At 33.7% G+C, this 15,415-nt stretch overlaps 1 protein-coding gene across 3 annotated transcripts in view; it reads right to left on the reverse strand.

The window, feature by feature from the left end:
• The window catches only part of LOC142981154 (uncharacterized), a 234,584-nt gene extending 225,960 nt beyond the window's left edge, over positions 1-8,624 (reverse strand). For all 3 annotated transcript variants that reach the window (XM_076126859.1, XM_076126857.1, XM_076126860.1), the window contains exon 1: positions 7,627-8,624. The gene's annotated coding sequence lies outside the window, so the exon portion shown is untranslated. The remainder of the gene's footprint in view (positions 1-7,626) is intronic.
• Between the last annotated feature and the right edge of the window lie 6,791 nt (positions 8,625-15,415).

Here is a 15,415-nt window from a genome sequence, read left to right on the forward strand (position 1 = left end):
CGGCAATAGTTTTGAATACTAAGTCGCGCAAACAGACCTAGCAAAAACCTCACTATCAGACACTTACTTCAAATAGATATAGACACTCGATTCCACGTGTACATAGTCGCGACAAAGTGCTATTCAATACAATAAAAGTGCCTAAGCCGAACACATTTACGACTCAACTGTACAAAAGAAATGGCCCAGTGTCGGAGACAATAGAAGGTCAGTGTGGTGTATCATAGCAATAGAATTCGCCTTGGCAGTAGTAATACATTACTGGGGCGAGATTTGGCTCGCACACAACGTTAAAGCAAGGAACGGCCGGCAATAACAACTCGACTCGAGCGTACTTCGACATCGTTATTCGAGTTCGGCGATTTTTTTCTGTACGTAAACAACCGTGAACTTTGAGGGTTTGTCGATAAGTGTACTCCAGTCTACCTAGTTTGTTAATTCAAGGTCAAATATTATTACGGGATTACTTAACAAGCTTGATTTATTTTATATGACAGGTAATTTATAATGAAAACTTTTTAAGATTATAGAAATAAGGCGCCGCCATCCAGATTACGTAGAATAATAAGCTACTAGTAAGAGCTAGTATTTCAGATATCTGTAACTAACAAAAGTTTAATTGTAAGTAAGTCACAATATTTAAGTGAACTATATTTAATAAATTCTAAACGATTTTTAAATGTAAAAGAAACTAAGTGGAAATACTTTTTACTTACGGACCGATTCTGTTATCGTCAAACCTTACCCGAAGGATCTGAGAAACAACTTTGACGAATTGACAGATTCGATTATATTATCATTTATTAGTTTATCAGTTTTCTCATTAGCGCTTATTTTCTTAAAAATAACGATTTATGTTCTGTTAACACTTTTGTATTAAAGTACAGTAAGACACGTAACAACAGAAGTTTCGTTCGCGTTCACCGTCGATCAGTCATCGCGTCTATCCACACGGCTGTAAGTCAAATAAACTAGTGCCCGACGACACACGACTACATGCAGTTGAAACATAAATCTTTGTGATGTATCTCGGTAATTGAAGCCATAAAAATATCTGATATTGGACTAATTACGACATTTCACACGTGAATGTTGGATAACAGATTTACTCAAAGCAATTAGGACCGCTATTAATTGTGTATCGATCATTATACGCTTACGTTTTTTCATAAAAAAGGATATATGCAAGTTACTTTCACTAAGAAACATTATTTGAGTTTTTGTGAACATAAGCATATCATAGTCCCTAATAATATTAATAACGCGGATGTTTGTATAGGTATATATAGATACTCTTCACTTTAAAATGACAGTATAGATTTTCAAGAAAACGTGGCACATAGAAATATCATTATTAAAATTAACAGATAAAATTATTTTAACGTCGGGTAATATTTTCACGTTAACATAATCGGTCAAAAGCTTGACACATAAAACTGTACCTCGATTCTCTACTACTATCGACTACCGACAACCGGCTAGCTATCGAAATTTTGACATTTAGAATGTACTGCCAAAATGTTTCCTACGACACCCGTCAGAGGCGCTGATCAGATTTTCATACAAAATTTCTCGATGACAGGTCGGTTGTCGGTAGTCGATAGTGGTAGAGAATCGAGGTATGCTTGACTTATCACTGCTTTTTTACAATCATAATAATATTATAATTTTGTCTCATAACTATAAACTGCAGTTATCAAGCATGTTAACACAATCTAATGTCTCACAAACTATTGTTAAAGTTTCCGACTGTACTGCCGTTCAATATAATATGAATGGAATTTTCACACTTCGCTTTATACGTATTTCCAGAACAACGCATATTGTAATAATATCCTATTTTTATGGCGGACTCCGACAAAATATGATAATGTTTGGCATAAATCTGTCACTCGCATAATTATAGGTAATCATTCGTTCTTATTCTTTCTACAACAGACATGTGGAACTTTGAGAATAGTTCTGACTTTTTTCTAGTCCTATTCCTAAGCATTTTATTGAGGTTGGAATGTAGCCTAACCAAAAGCGGTAAGCATTTCCTACAAAAATGAACACTAAGCTTCTGCATGAATAATTAAATAAAAAGACGTCACTTAGTTTATTATTTAGGCAAGTTTTTAAGACTATTAAACGACAATAGCAGTTTTAACAGTTATTTTTATTCACTTAACAATATAGGAAACAAAACCTGTTAGGAACAGATTGTCAGCATGTTAGTCGTTAATGGAAAACGTTACGGTATTTTTTACTTCGCCAACATTTACGTAACGCTTACGACAAAGGAATTAATTATTTTGACAGCTCTATAAACGCGCCGCTCTTTCCTATTGTACGGTTTCTATTAAAAAAATAGTATACACTAAAATAACAAACTCTAAAATAAGTTTTAGTGATATTTATCGGTGTTCGCGTGGACAAATCAAAAAATAAATATGAAATACTGTGAAGTGGGATGATAGTGAAAAATAATATTTATGGGTTCATTCGCTTTTGTAATAATAGGCCCCTAGTATTACGCCCTACGCTATCGATATATTATACGAATTTATCTATGATCATATGTCTATTGAGTCCATTTGTTATGTTATTTTACGAGTTGATTTGTTTAACCTTGTTGAACACGTGAATCGTTGCACGAAACACGCAGATGCGTTCGAGACGAAAACAACATACGGTACTATAAAATGAGTGAAATAATATATCTACTATCTTACTAATAAGCCGCGTGTAAGCTCTGATCAGTTGTAAAGCGTTTTGTCACTTTCTATCAGTTATGAAACTGTATAGAGTGAAAAAGACAAAATACTGTGAAACTAATTAAAGCTAATGGAGTGTTTATTAGTAATATAGTTAAACTCTATGATATGTGTATAACATATTACCAAACTCCACGTAAAGCAGAGGCAGACATTACAAATATCAAACTTTATCCCACTACAATTATTTATAGTTTCATATTATTACAGATTTATAGGAATTCTTAAAATGTTTACCTTTTAAGATTAGAATGCGTCAAGAATTGGGTTAACTCGGGCTTAAAATAACAGACATTTTCTCATACTCAATAAAATTGTATTTATGGCTTACGAAACTTACTTTAAACTAATAATGTTTGGAAATAGATATCGCTATATTTGTACGATAATACTAAACAATGGAAACCGATTTAAACTCATTTAGCATTCAGTATCTGGTTAAATACACTTCAGAATTACAAATGAGATTAGTTCTCGATTACTTGCGACTAACCGCTAGTTTCAATAAACATATCTACGGATAGGCATTTGTTTATTGTTTCGAAGAGATCAATAAGAATATTTAAAACTTTAAAACTTTAATTTAATGTAAATTCAACCCATTTCAATCCTTCTAATCGTCACGGATCTTCGCCCGAAGTAAGAGAAAGGTTAGGTGTTTAGGCCACCACATATGTACATACGGCGTAAAGATTTGCATTCCGTCGTACACTGCTTAAAGAATTCTCAGTCGTGCAAAGTTTTCCTACAATGTTTTCTTTCACAGTTAAAGCTGATGTTATTTTTTTTTATATAACAATATCTAGTCGACCTTTAGTTTTGTAAATGCTTTAATTTCTATCCATTGGCCCATATCTGTCGATATGTTATTGCAACCGGTCTCAAACGTTTGTTTTCAATCAGTTGTCTGCGAGCTATACTGCAAATGTCATTGAAAAACTAACATGTTTCAAAACATTGCGTTAACAGAAGTGTGCATGTCATTTGGCACCTAATTATGTGGTATAAATAATATGGTTTTTTTTTTAATATCGCCTCACATTTTGTAGACTACACGTGTTAGGTTTTTTCGCTGTATTTTTTAGGATAAGATGTTTTTTTTCTTTCCTTTTTTTGTTAAAGATTAGTGCTTTAGTTGTTGTAGTATAGTGCGCGGCAAAAACTTTGATGTAGAATATTTTAGAGTAGGAAATAGGACGCGTTAAACTAGTTTGTAGGAGTACTCATAGTCGTGTGTTCTTGTTGGCTTATTTGACATTTAAATACAGATTCTTTTATTATAAGTATAAAGCAAGGATCAGAATCGTTAGTAAAATTTTGTGCAGAATGACAAGAAGATTTTTAACCCTCTTTTGAACGAATCTACGATGCAATTCTAAGAGTGTTCTCCTAGTATAAATAATAACTACGAAGTCGTGAAAATTCAGAATTCCTTGTTTTCAATAAGATTCTAACAAACTATCTAAGTGCCACGACACGTCGGCGTCGGCAAACGCACCATAAAGGTATTTTTTTATAATTTAACACCAATTGAACGCAGCTACGTGAATTCAGATTTATATTTTATTTTTTGTACAACGTTTTATCGATGTGGGAATTAAAATACTCGGGAGCAATCAACAGCGATTCGGTGGCGTGACATCAGCTCAGTCATTTTATACGGAGCTCCCTTGAGGACAACGAATTAGCGGGTACGTATGCAGCATTTTAAAAATACGGCCATATTATTGCCGTTATATACAAAACAAAGTGTTACTGCCAATTGTTTTTAGCGATTTTTTTGTTTGCGCAGTTATTCGCTGTTCTCTTATTGTTACATTTTATAAATTACTATTATTACTTTTTGGTTAATAAATTTATATAATGTTAGAATAAATTTATGTATTGCCACATTAGAAAGAGCAGATTTTTCTGATCTTTTCTAAATATCAGTGCTAACAAGTACTAAGGGAAGGTAGTAAGGTGCTTTTTTGGATAGTTTAAAGTAGTACTTAACATTCCGGCGGCAATTTTTATGACGTTACAAGTAAGTTTCCTTCACACACATATTAACAGTACATAGATATAAATAGTTTCCTTAGCTTTCCGTTACTGGAGCTAAATATGCTTAAAACTGTGTTATTTTTTTGACTTAAATACATTTTGTTATAGAGTAAGCGTGTGTGATGAACATTACTTATTTCAAGTTGGGTTACTGAACCATGAAGATCATGAGCTGTAGTGATTTTAAATACACAAATGGATAAGTTTTTCTGTCAGAAAAAACTCTATCCAAATTGATGCAGTACCTAATAAAAACTACTCAAATGAGCAAATCATTTTTTATTTACGCACTATGCGTTCTACAAAATTATAATTTACAAAACATCATGTTAAATTTGCACTACACAAAATACAGGAAAGAATAGAACGTGAATGATTTCCCTTGCGATACAAAATGTGGATTCATAAATAATAACTAATTTCAAACCACACCCGAGGCTTCCTATTTACATGTAGCAGAACGTACTACTCCATTAAACGGTACAAGAACCAATTTTATGGAAACTAGCTTTAAACCGCGATTTTGTAAGCATGAAACAATTTCTCGAGGTAAAAATATGTGGTAATCTGAGCCCGTGCGTAGTTTTGTGTGATCAAAAATCAACGCACAAACTTATACTTTTTAAATCAAAGACATGATATTTAAATTCAAGTTTTAATTGTACCACACGTCTATAGTTACAAAGATAATTTCTTTATCAATACTAATGGAATAATATCACAGTTTTATTTTGCTACCGAGTAATACTATCAAATATCTATGCTGTGGATCTTGCTTTCCTTTAAGAAGAACAATAATTTTACACTGTCAGATAAAATGCAAATAATCTATTGCTTTACTTATTAATTGGCAATGCCAAGGTAATTTATTACTTTATCGACGATGGAACTAAACTAATAGGACATTTCTGATAAGCTCTTCTAACTAAAACCTTGCAGACATTAAGACGATTGCAGTCGGCGCGGCGGGATGTGTGAACGCGTAAACAAAGGGGCGACTACTTAATACTACCGAGTTAAGAAAATCGCGCTATAGAGCTTCGGTATATTATGTTAGTGATCTCATTTAAATATCGGACTATATCGTAACCCCCTTTTAATTGTTAAGCAATGTAGGCCGCTTGTTGTTTAGTATTTTTGCTAACCCCTACAATAAAATAAAATGTTTGGACTGACGTTGTGGGGAAGTTACGGCGATAGTGTTTTGTTTCCATGTCTTTGTTATTATATTGTCGTTAGAAACTATGTTATTTGTGAATATTTATTCGTTTTAACGTATATTTTTAATAAAAACTATATAGTTATTAAAATAAAGAAATGATAATGGCATATTTTTATCAACTTAAAATTTCTAATCTAAGGTAAGTATCCTATCCAGTGGCGTTCCCTACTTTGTGGCTACCTTAGAAAAAAGGCGATTTTATATAGGTAATTATGTTTTATAAATGTATAAAGAGCCTTTATTATCTATTTCTTTCTGTGATAGATATTCAGAAGTAAAATAAAGTATAACCAGTTGATTAGCCACTAAATGGCATCTATTTTTAAGACTGGCTATGTTTATATCGCTTATGTACTTACAATACTTGGCACTTATATAGCACCGTCTATTAGCGCGCCAGACATAATACACGCATTTAGATAGGTACTCATATTTGTATATCTTGTTATTTCTGTATATGAACTTTATAGAGTTATTATAGAGTTATAATTTAGCTAGTTTATGATTCTCTTACTCATATCATTAATGCGAAAGTTTGTAAGGATAGATGTACTTATATTTGTTATTATTCTTACTTAAAAAACTACTGAACGCATTTTGATGTTTTGAACACGGACAGTTTGTAACCTACATGAACTCATAGAATAGTTAGTGCTACGGAAAAACTTTTCGCGCGTACCAATTCGCGGATTTAAACTAGTGGATTATAATAATAGATACATTTTGATAAACAACGAGTGTTTGTTATGTGTAGATAAAGTATAAAAGTCGTATTGACAAGTTAATTAAGTTTCAAATTAAATTTTCATATTAATTTTATCAATGTATATGTTTATCGACTATTTCTACACTTCACTACAAGCCCCCATTTTAGAGTAACACTACTTAATATTTAAAATAATCTAATAAGGCCTTGCGGAGTAGATTGTAATTTAATAGTAAATATTCCCAATAAAGTATACTGGTAGTATAATAATAAACATTAGTATTAATTACCCTAATAACGTATAAAATCTACGGCACAAATGAACATAACATTGTCCCGTAAATTATAAACGAGTGCGCGCTGAAACGTTAATACAGCAATCAACATCTCATAGGAAATTGTCTGTTAATTGGCCCTCCATTTCCGACGAATCAAGTACCCTATAATATTGACAATATTGCCACTGAAGCACCTTTATATTATAACGTTATACTTTATATAAAAAACATCATATTTTAATGCCCTATTTTCGACAACTTAAAACAAATAGCCGTCCAAAATTCAACTGCAACAATTCAATTGTTTATTCCCCTAAAAATACAACCAACGTAATTAAATAAAATTGAAAAGAATACAGAAATAAACACAAAAGAAAAAGAAACTAATTACACAGAAATTTTCGCGGCACAACGGCTTTTGTAACAGTTGTAAGAACAAAAGAAAATCAAAGATTTTTTCTCTCGGTGCTCCTTGGTCTACAATAGAAAAACGTGTCGGTTCACTGTTATATTATATTCAATTACGTATTGAACAATAACTGTAGTTATTGAGTTGTTAATTCCTGAAATAATATTACATATAGATAAATTAATTCATAAAATAATGAAGACAATACTCACCTTGATAAATTCCGTGGTGTTGTCTTGACGCTCAGTAAGTCCAATACGTGCACTATATATCACTATAGCACAATCACGTTCGAGGACAATCACATCTCAGTGAGAACAGAACTTGCGAGTTTTTGCCCCAGTTTGTTTATTGTAGTAGTCACAACCTCATGGGAAATTATCCAGGGCGAGTTCCAACGCAGACAATCTCTCAACGTTTGTAATGGAAATAGAAACGAACACTACAACAGGTACCTAACATATGTACATAAAATACTTAATATTCACTATTTATCTGTACATACATAAATAATTTGCTTCCTAGCAATTAATCACAACTTACGGGAGTATTACAACCAGATTTTTGTAAGTCTTTCCAGGACTGAATCGAGCGCACTCCTTGTATTCCTTTAATTATCACAACCATTTTTCCCATCCGCTGATAGTCCAAAAGTTCGCGCTGAGACACGGCTACATCGCTTCTTCATCCGAGTTTTATACACTAATAAACTTATCTAAGCGGTATTCACAACACTGAAGAGGTAAACATTGATTACAACCAAAGATTTACATGATGTTAACTTTTGATGTCTCTCGTAAAAGTTCTAAATTCCATATCAATTCACGGTTACATCACACGGCAGCACGTCCGAGCAGTACGAGCAGTACGAGCAGTACGAGCATCTCTACATGTGGTTTACTTGATGTTTGTCCCCACACTCAAGTTTCACGATCTTCATGTTTAGCACGTGAAGTTTGACACCGTTACGCGGGACGCGCGTTTTCCACTCAAACTACGAAACGTCCACTGAACACACGCCGCTACCAATTGTGCATTTATAAATAGTTATATGTATCCATGTCAGAGTGTTTCACTAATACGCGTTGCCGCCGTAACTCGGAGGACATCGGTGAATGTCAGGTGATGTCGGAGCTGTCAGTGAAACTGTGTTTTCGGTTTTCCAACGCGACGTGTGTTCCTCGTACTGTTTGTGCTCCGTTACTAGAGGCACGCGTTCTACTGCAACTGCTGAAAGGCGAAACCTGTTGAAATAGGACAGGGGACTGTGTGCGAGCGAGACGACGAGACGTCTCTCGGCGCCGTGCCGAGTTTCAGGCGCTTATTTTGCTCTGTGCACGAGTGTGCGTGAAAACTCGCGTGCTTACGAGCGACGAATCGGTGTTAGTGAGTTGTGGAAAACTCTCTTTAGGGCGCCTTCACACGCGTAAGGATTTTCATGATTCCAAACAAAGCTCCTCGTAGATTCTGTTTCATATCGCGTTTATATTGAAGATAATATATTCAGTTTTAATAACTAAACCCAGCTATTTTATTGTTTTAAAATAAATTCTTTAATTAACTGCACGCAACTAGTAGTTGAAAAAGTTTTGTGTAACAAACTTTTTCTTTTAAAACAGCTAGTTATTATTTCAGATTATAGTTTTCAGTTGTTTAATTCTAAGCAACGAATGTTAACAAATTTAACTGCTAATTACTTTAATTGTGATAGTTTTATTTTGTTTGTATAGTTTTAAACATTAGAAAAAAGTTGACCTATTTTTTATTTACTTTAATAATTACAAAAGAATAAATTTGCCCAAAACGTTTCTAAGAATCGGAGGTGTCGTTGTAAGAATTAATCAATTTAAAGTGGCATCAAGTCCAATATAAACAAGGGGCCACACAGACGCGTGGCATAATCAAATAGCACGCAACTCTGGTAGGCTGTGTAGGTCGTGAGGCGAGATACGAGAGCGGCGCTCGCCTCGGAGCGGGCGAGATAACAACACGCAGCGTGGCTGCGCACGCAGCGCTCGATACACCCTCGCACCTCCACACTCACACCCTGATCAAATCTATACCGAACTGGGCGACCGCCTCTGACAGCTCGCTCCAATGTAGCGATGTACCCTTCATTATATCGGGAATCAATTGACAAATGGGCACCGTGCGTTTGTGGTCGCGCACCAACACACGCGCGCCCTGCAACCGTCGCAACGGCTACGTCACCGGCCCTTTGTTTATCTTTTTTAAAAGCCTCCTAATGGAGAGACGTCGTGCCCCAAAATCCTAAAGGACGGTCGCTTTGACAACCTACCTAAGAATGTTTCGTCACAAATTAATTGAATGTCTTACCTTTTGAATCTCCTTGATGTTACAGAGAAACTCAAACACAACAAGTTTCATTATTTTTCTATAACTACATATTCTTCGTTATCATCTTATTTTTTTCATATTTGAATTAATTGTGAAACTATTAAGTTTTCAAATGAATTTTAAAAGTGAGTTTAATATTATTTGTTACTCTACGTGAGTTGCTTTTAAACTCGTTATTTGTCATAAAAACTTTTCTAAACTACAGATTTTTTTTCGCGCCAATTTTAGTGTCTAATAAAACTTCAACAGCGTTGTAACAAAATGGCGACTATTTCTAGCATAGAATTTCACCAAATGAAACTTTTCATTTGCTTCAAAACACTCATAGTAGAGGTCCATTATAAACAGTTAAAAGTGCGAAAGCGTAGAGACGTATTACGAGACGGGGCAGTCTTCAAGGGCGCTACATTCATTTCGGCGCGAGAAAAAAGCCTTTCAGAATTATTAAATTTGACCTTCACAATGTTCTGATGCCAGTGTTTGAAATATCAAGGGAGCAGATAAAATTTGCATTTATAGTGTCAGTGCGTCCCTTGGTGTACAACTATATCTTTCGGCGTTCATTTTAAAGTGCACGTATTTTGATTAGCTGACTACGTTAACATACATCATTATCATATTAAAGCTCTAAGGCTGAAGACTAGAATTACTGGAATTTATCTAGTCCTATGAAAATGGGTGAATTCATTGACACCATAATCTTCAGAGTTCCATTGTTCGAGCGTCGTAAAGCCTCAAAACATTTTATTTTTGTCTCTAATCTTTGAACTTTCAAATAATTTTAGTAAATATTATTATAAAAAATAAAGATTCCATTAAAATAGTTAATGATAACAACCAAAAATTTTTTTTTCAACTAATTAGTAGTTGTTGTTAAATAAAAGAATCAAAAATATGGACATCTACAATACACTTCCTAGAAAGATCTTTTCTCGTATACTACTCAAATACATTAGTCTGTATACGAAACAAATTGCAAGTTTGTAATGACACTCATTAGGTACGGTAATTTATTTATATCTAAATGTGGCAACTAGATACCCATCTAAAACGGTTGCCAATCTATCGTCGATGAAGGATAAGGAAAATAAAAGTGATCTTACAAATTATTAATAACTTATGATTACTTATCGTAAATGGAAGTTTCTATGGCTAAATTTGTTCCAAATTATATAAGCATTGTACAGTAATTATTATCCCATAATAATAATCTAAAAATTACGTGAAAATTCTGTTCTGTGTTAATATCAAACCTATGACTCTAATAGGTAAGAGACGACACTTAAACTACTGCGCTAGACACATTCATCTATCAAAATAGTTGGTACCGTATAGTTTATCAGCAGAAATGTTATAGGAATATTTCCATTGTTTAATTTTCAGTTTAAAACGTAGCTTTCGAATATTTAAAGTATCAGGATTAATAGTTCCACGTAGGCGAGCTTGGCTGTCACTACGAATTGCAAGTGTATGCAATTTAATCAAGCTTATTAATTGCAAATCTTGTTCCAGATAATATTTTGACGTTTAACGCCACCCGTTTGCCGTGATAGCGATAATGAGGTTAATTTATGTCATACACCATTACGTTAAAATGTTTATCTTAATATCGGCATCTATATTTTATAGTCCACAAGTTGATAGATTTGTATGCAAAGTTCGCGGCTAGTGGAGGTTTACAAAATTAATATTATTTTTCACCGGTGACCTGCTGCTTAATGCCGCTGACGACGACCTGTTTAATACACCTACTTCATTTTGGAAATACATGTATTAATAATTATATTATAGATAGATCATGCATGCCACGGCTCTCTAGTAAGTTGACGTTCTATAATATATATCTTTATAAAACGTGTCCCTAACGAAGTGAACCTACGCATACTTTTTCTTTAACCTTTTGATAACGATTTGCTTAAAAAATCATGAGAGAATCTTACTTATATTTCCTTACAGAGATTTTGTGATGTTCCTCGCCCACTCATAGCTTCTTACCAATTCTATGCGATTAGAAATAAACCTATTTTAAGCCACTAGTTGCCCGAAGTAGTCGTATGAAATTTTAGGACAAAAATAGTAAATCCAAATGTCAAACAGTTTTATGATGTCGATTATTTCATTGCTTAAATAATTTATTGAAAGCTGCATTGAGTAGGCTAGGTGAGTTTAGGCACGTCAAAACCCCATTTTTGCAAGCGAAAGTTTGTAATAGTTTTACACGTGCGAATTTCGAAATCTCTTTCAAAATTCCGGCCGCAAAAATATCACAAAAAGTTACAGACCATCATCGGAGCTATATTCAATATACCAATATTGATAGGTATAGCTACTCGAAATTATAATCTAATTTCTAAACTTTAATTTTCACAATCATTAACGTCATTTGTAAATCAAAACCCACAAGATAATACAAATAAGATAACCAGGTTAATTTTTAATGCAATCAACTCTCTTTAATGCTTAAAACAAAAAAATTAAATTCAAACATTACAAAAGAAACCACGACACTGAGACAAATGACGGACATAAAAACAGATTGTATTGATTTATCTACTGACCGGGGAGATTTTTCAAAATATGGGTCACGGAATCGTAAAGACCGAAGTTTAATAAATGGTTACTTTGCAAATCAAGTAATTTACATGCTTTACGTGTCTCGGACATCGCAGTTCAAGGATACCTGTTTTATTTACTTTTCAAGATCAAATTAGATGTAATTTAACACGTCTAGGAAGACGCCAGCTGTAAGATTAGTTAGTAGTTTATTTTTATGTTATGACTAGAAACGGAAGAGAATGGAATAAAATTAGACTTTATCATCTAAAACCTATTTACTTTCCACTTGTGGCTTTGTATTCTGAGAAAGATCGTAGCGATTAGTTTTGGTGATTTACCTAATTGTATTTGTTTTTTAATTAAGACATGACAAAAATAAATTAGGACGTTAAACGTACTTTATAGAATTTTCTAACTGCTTTACTAAACTTTTCTTTTACAAACATAAAATTAAATGCGTGGTGTTCTCTTCACCCACTAATGTAAGGGAACGCAGACCGCGTCCATAAAAAATAGCTAATGAGAACGATTAATCGTATATGCGAATAAAATAACCTCTTAAAAAGTTGTCACCCTGCCAACATCGGTCGTAACTCAGTCGCTTCGGATCCACCAAAATAATTACTATGTCGCATTCCTATTGCTATTGTTAGTCACGCATTATTTCTAAATTGTTGTATTTATGTTAATCCTCCAATTAGTCCGCTCTTTGCTTCAAGGGCCAGGATTAAACACAGATTTGAAACGAATAGCGTTCCTAATTAGAATGCTATTAACACAACGTTATGTATGCAATCGTAACGATAATAAGCGTTTTATTTCACAATATAACGTTTTAGTCTGTTGTTGCTACGTTTATTGTGAAATTAGCTTATCATAGGACTGCTTTGTGAGGTGAATACACTCTAATGTGAATTTATAAATGGGTTTCAGTTAAGTTTTCTATTTACGTAGGTTTATTATTATTCTAAAGTATTTACATTTAAATTGACATGTTAAATATCTTCCTTTATTATCTAGAATTTCAGGCATGATTTGAAAAACAATTAAGAAACAAGGGCACAACAGGCGTAGCGTTCGATAGACTTCTTAATCACTCTGCACTATTCACATTCTAGTGCAATATTTTGCTTTACTTCTCAAATATCTAGAAACTAACTTCCTGGACACGGACACGTTGGTAAACAAAATGTCATGTCCAAAACTATTTTCAACAAACTGTCACAAAATCCCATATCTATTTCTGAACTAAACATTTTCGAACGTCCATCGCGGTGATACAAAGATAGACTGCTATCAAACACGCGTATGCAAGTCCAGTTTTAATACAAAGGCGACTAAACATAGCGACCACCAACGTATACCGAAGAGATAGTTTATAGAACGCATTCCGCCCGAGTTCTGCACTTTGTTTCATCTCGATACATACATCAAGTGTTTCCGGAGCGGTGTGTGAAAAATTGCACCGAGTAACGCAGAGGTAGTTCTGACGTCATTGTTTACGTCGTTAATGTGAGAAAGCTATTTGCGGAGTGCATTAGGTGTTTTTTGTAAGTGTTGCTCGTAAGGAAACTTAATGTGTTTACAATTTAAAGTTGTTGCAAACGTTTTTCTAGAAAATCGAATAAAAAAAAGATATAGTTGTTACGATTTCTTAGTTTACTTTTTTATATTGCTCGTCATTGGTACTAGCAATGTAATCTTAAAAAATTGCAAGCCCATAACAGTTATTCATAATTCCTACAAGTTTAATGGTTAAAGTGACACCGCGTGAAACGATACAATTTTCATCGACAAATAAAACAGGGAAAAAATGCTCGGTGTCGAAAACTAAACCCTTTTACAGGAAAGGTTAGCTGATAGTCGTACACGCGCCAAATTTTACGTCGTTACTAATCCAATAACTCCCTGCGGCGTGCTCCACACGCAACTTGTGAGCTAACACCCTTTATGAATTCCTTTACGACATTACGTGTACTTATTGTACGGTAACTTACGCCATTCTACAGAGTACGACACTTCATGTGGTTTAACTAATGTTCTATTTTAAAGTTACGGTAATTTTTAATGTTATCGTCAAATGAGGCTCTCGAAAACTCTATTCGCATTCTCTAAAACGTTATTAGATACTACGTTGAATAGCGTAATCTTAGACCGAGATAAACTTTGATAGCCACTTCAATAGCCGTAAAGATTTCAATTAAAACGCCATTATTAAAATGAAACAGCAATGATAAAAGAAAATAAAACCGTACACGCGCCGTTTGAGACAATAGTTTTAGCGACGGGTTCTCTAAACGAGTAGGAAACGGGGTCAGTGTCGTGAAAGAAATATAAATATCCACTAGTATGTCTACATTGAACGTTAACCTTTCCATCTCCACTTGAGCAGAACTAAAACGTCACACAACTCACGACCGGGTGTACTACAAAGGCTTATATTTTATTGATGAAACATATCTATCTTATAATGTAACAGCTTAAAGGAAAATAAGATGGAAGGGAAACTATCAAAGTTGTTTGAAGGGAAACCATACAAGTTTTTCATGTTTGGATGAAATTGAAAGGATTGTGATGTGTTTGTTGTTGCAACATACTCGTACCTACTGGATAAGATTCGAATCTATTAAATATCTATTTTGGTCGCCCAAATTCGAAAGTAGTTTTAGAAGCCAAACGGACGATAAATAAAAACTATCTTTTTTTCTATGAACACATCACTCACAATTCAGGAGTTAATTTACCTATACTCGACAAAACATAAGGTGCTGGAAGATTTGGATTCTTGGACAAGACTTTTTATTGCAAGGGTGTGATTTTCGAAGGACATGCCAATAATATTAGAGTATTACAAATAAAATAAGCATTATGGATTTACTTATTTATCATAAATGGCATGATTTAGCAAGCATGATTATTTACCCAAAGGTACTTTCATAAAAAAAATATTTATGATGTTAAATATGTTATGTAAAGTCTTAAATTAACATCCCAATATTTATTTTAAGTTCCAAAATCATTAATTTTCCGTGTTATTAAAATATTAGCGGAACTTCTGCGTGAGAATATTTCACACGTAGGTCTAAA

Source organism: Anticarsia gemmatalis, chromosome 19, assembly GCF_050436995.1.
Source record: "Anticarsia gemmatalis isolate Benzon Research Colony breed Stoneville strain chromosome 19, ilAntGemm2 primary, whole genome shotgun sequence".
NCBI lineage: Eukaryota > Metazoa > Arthropoda > Insecta > Lepidoptera > Erebidae > Anticarsia > Anticarsia gemmatalis.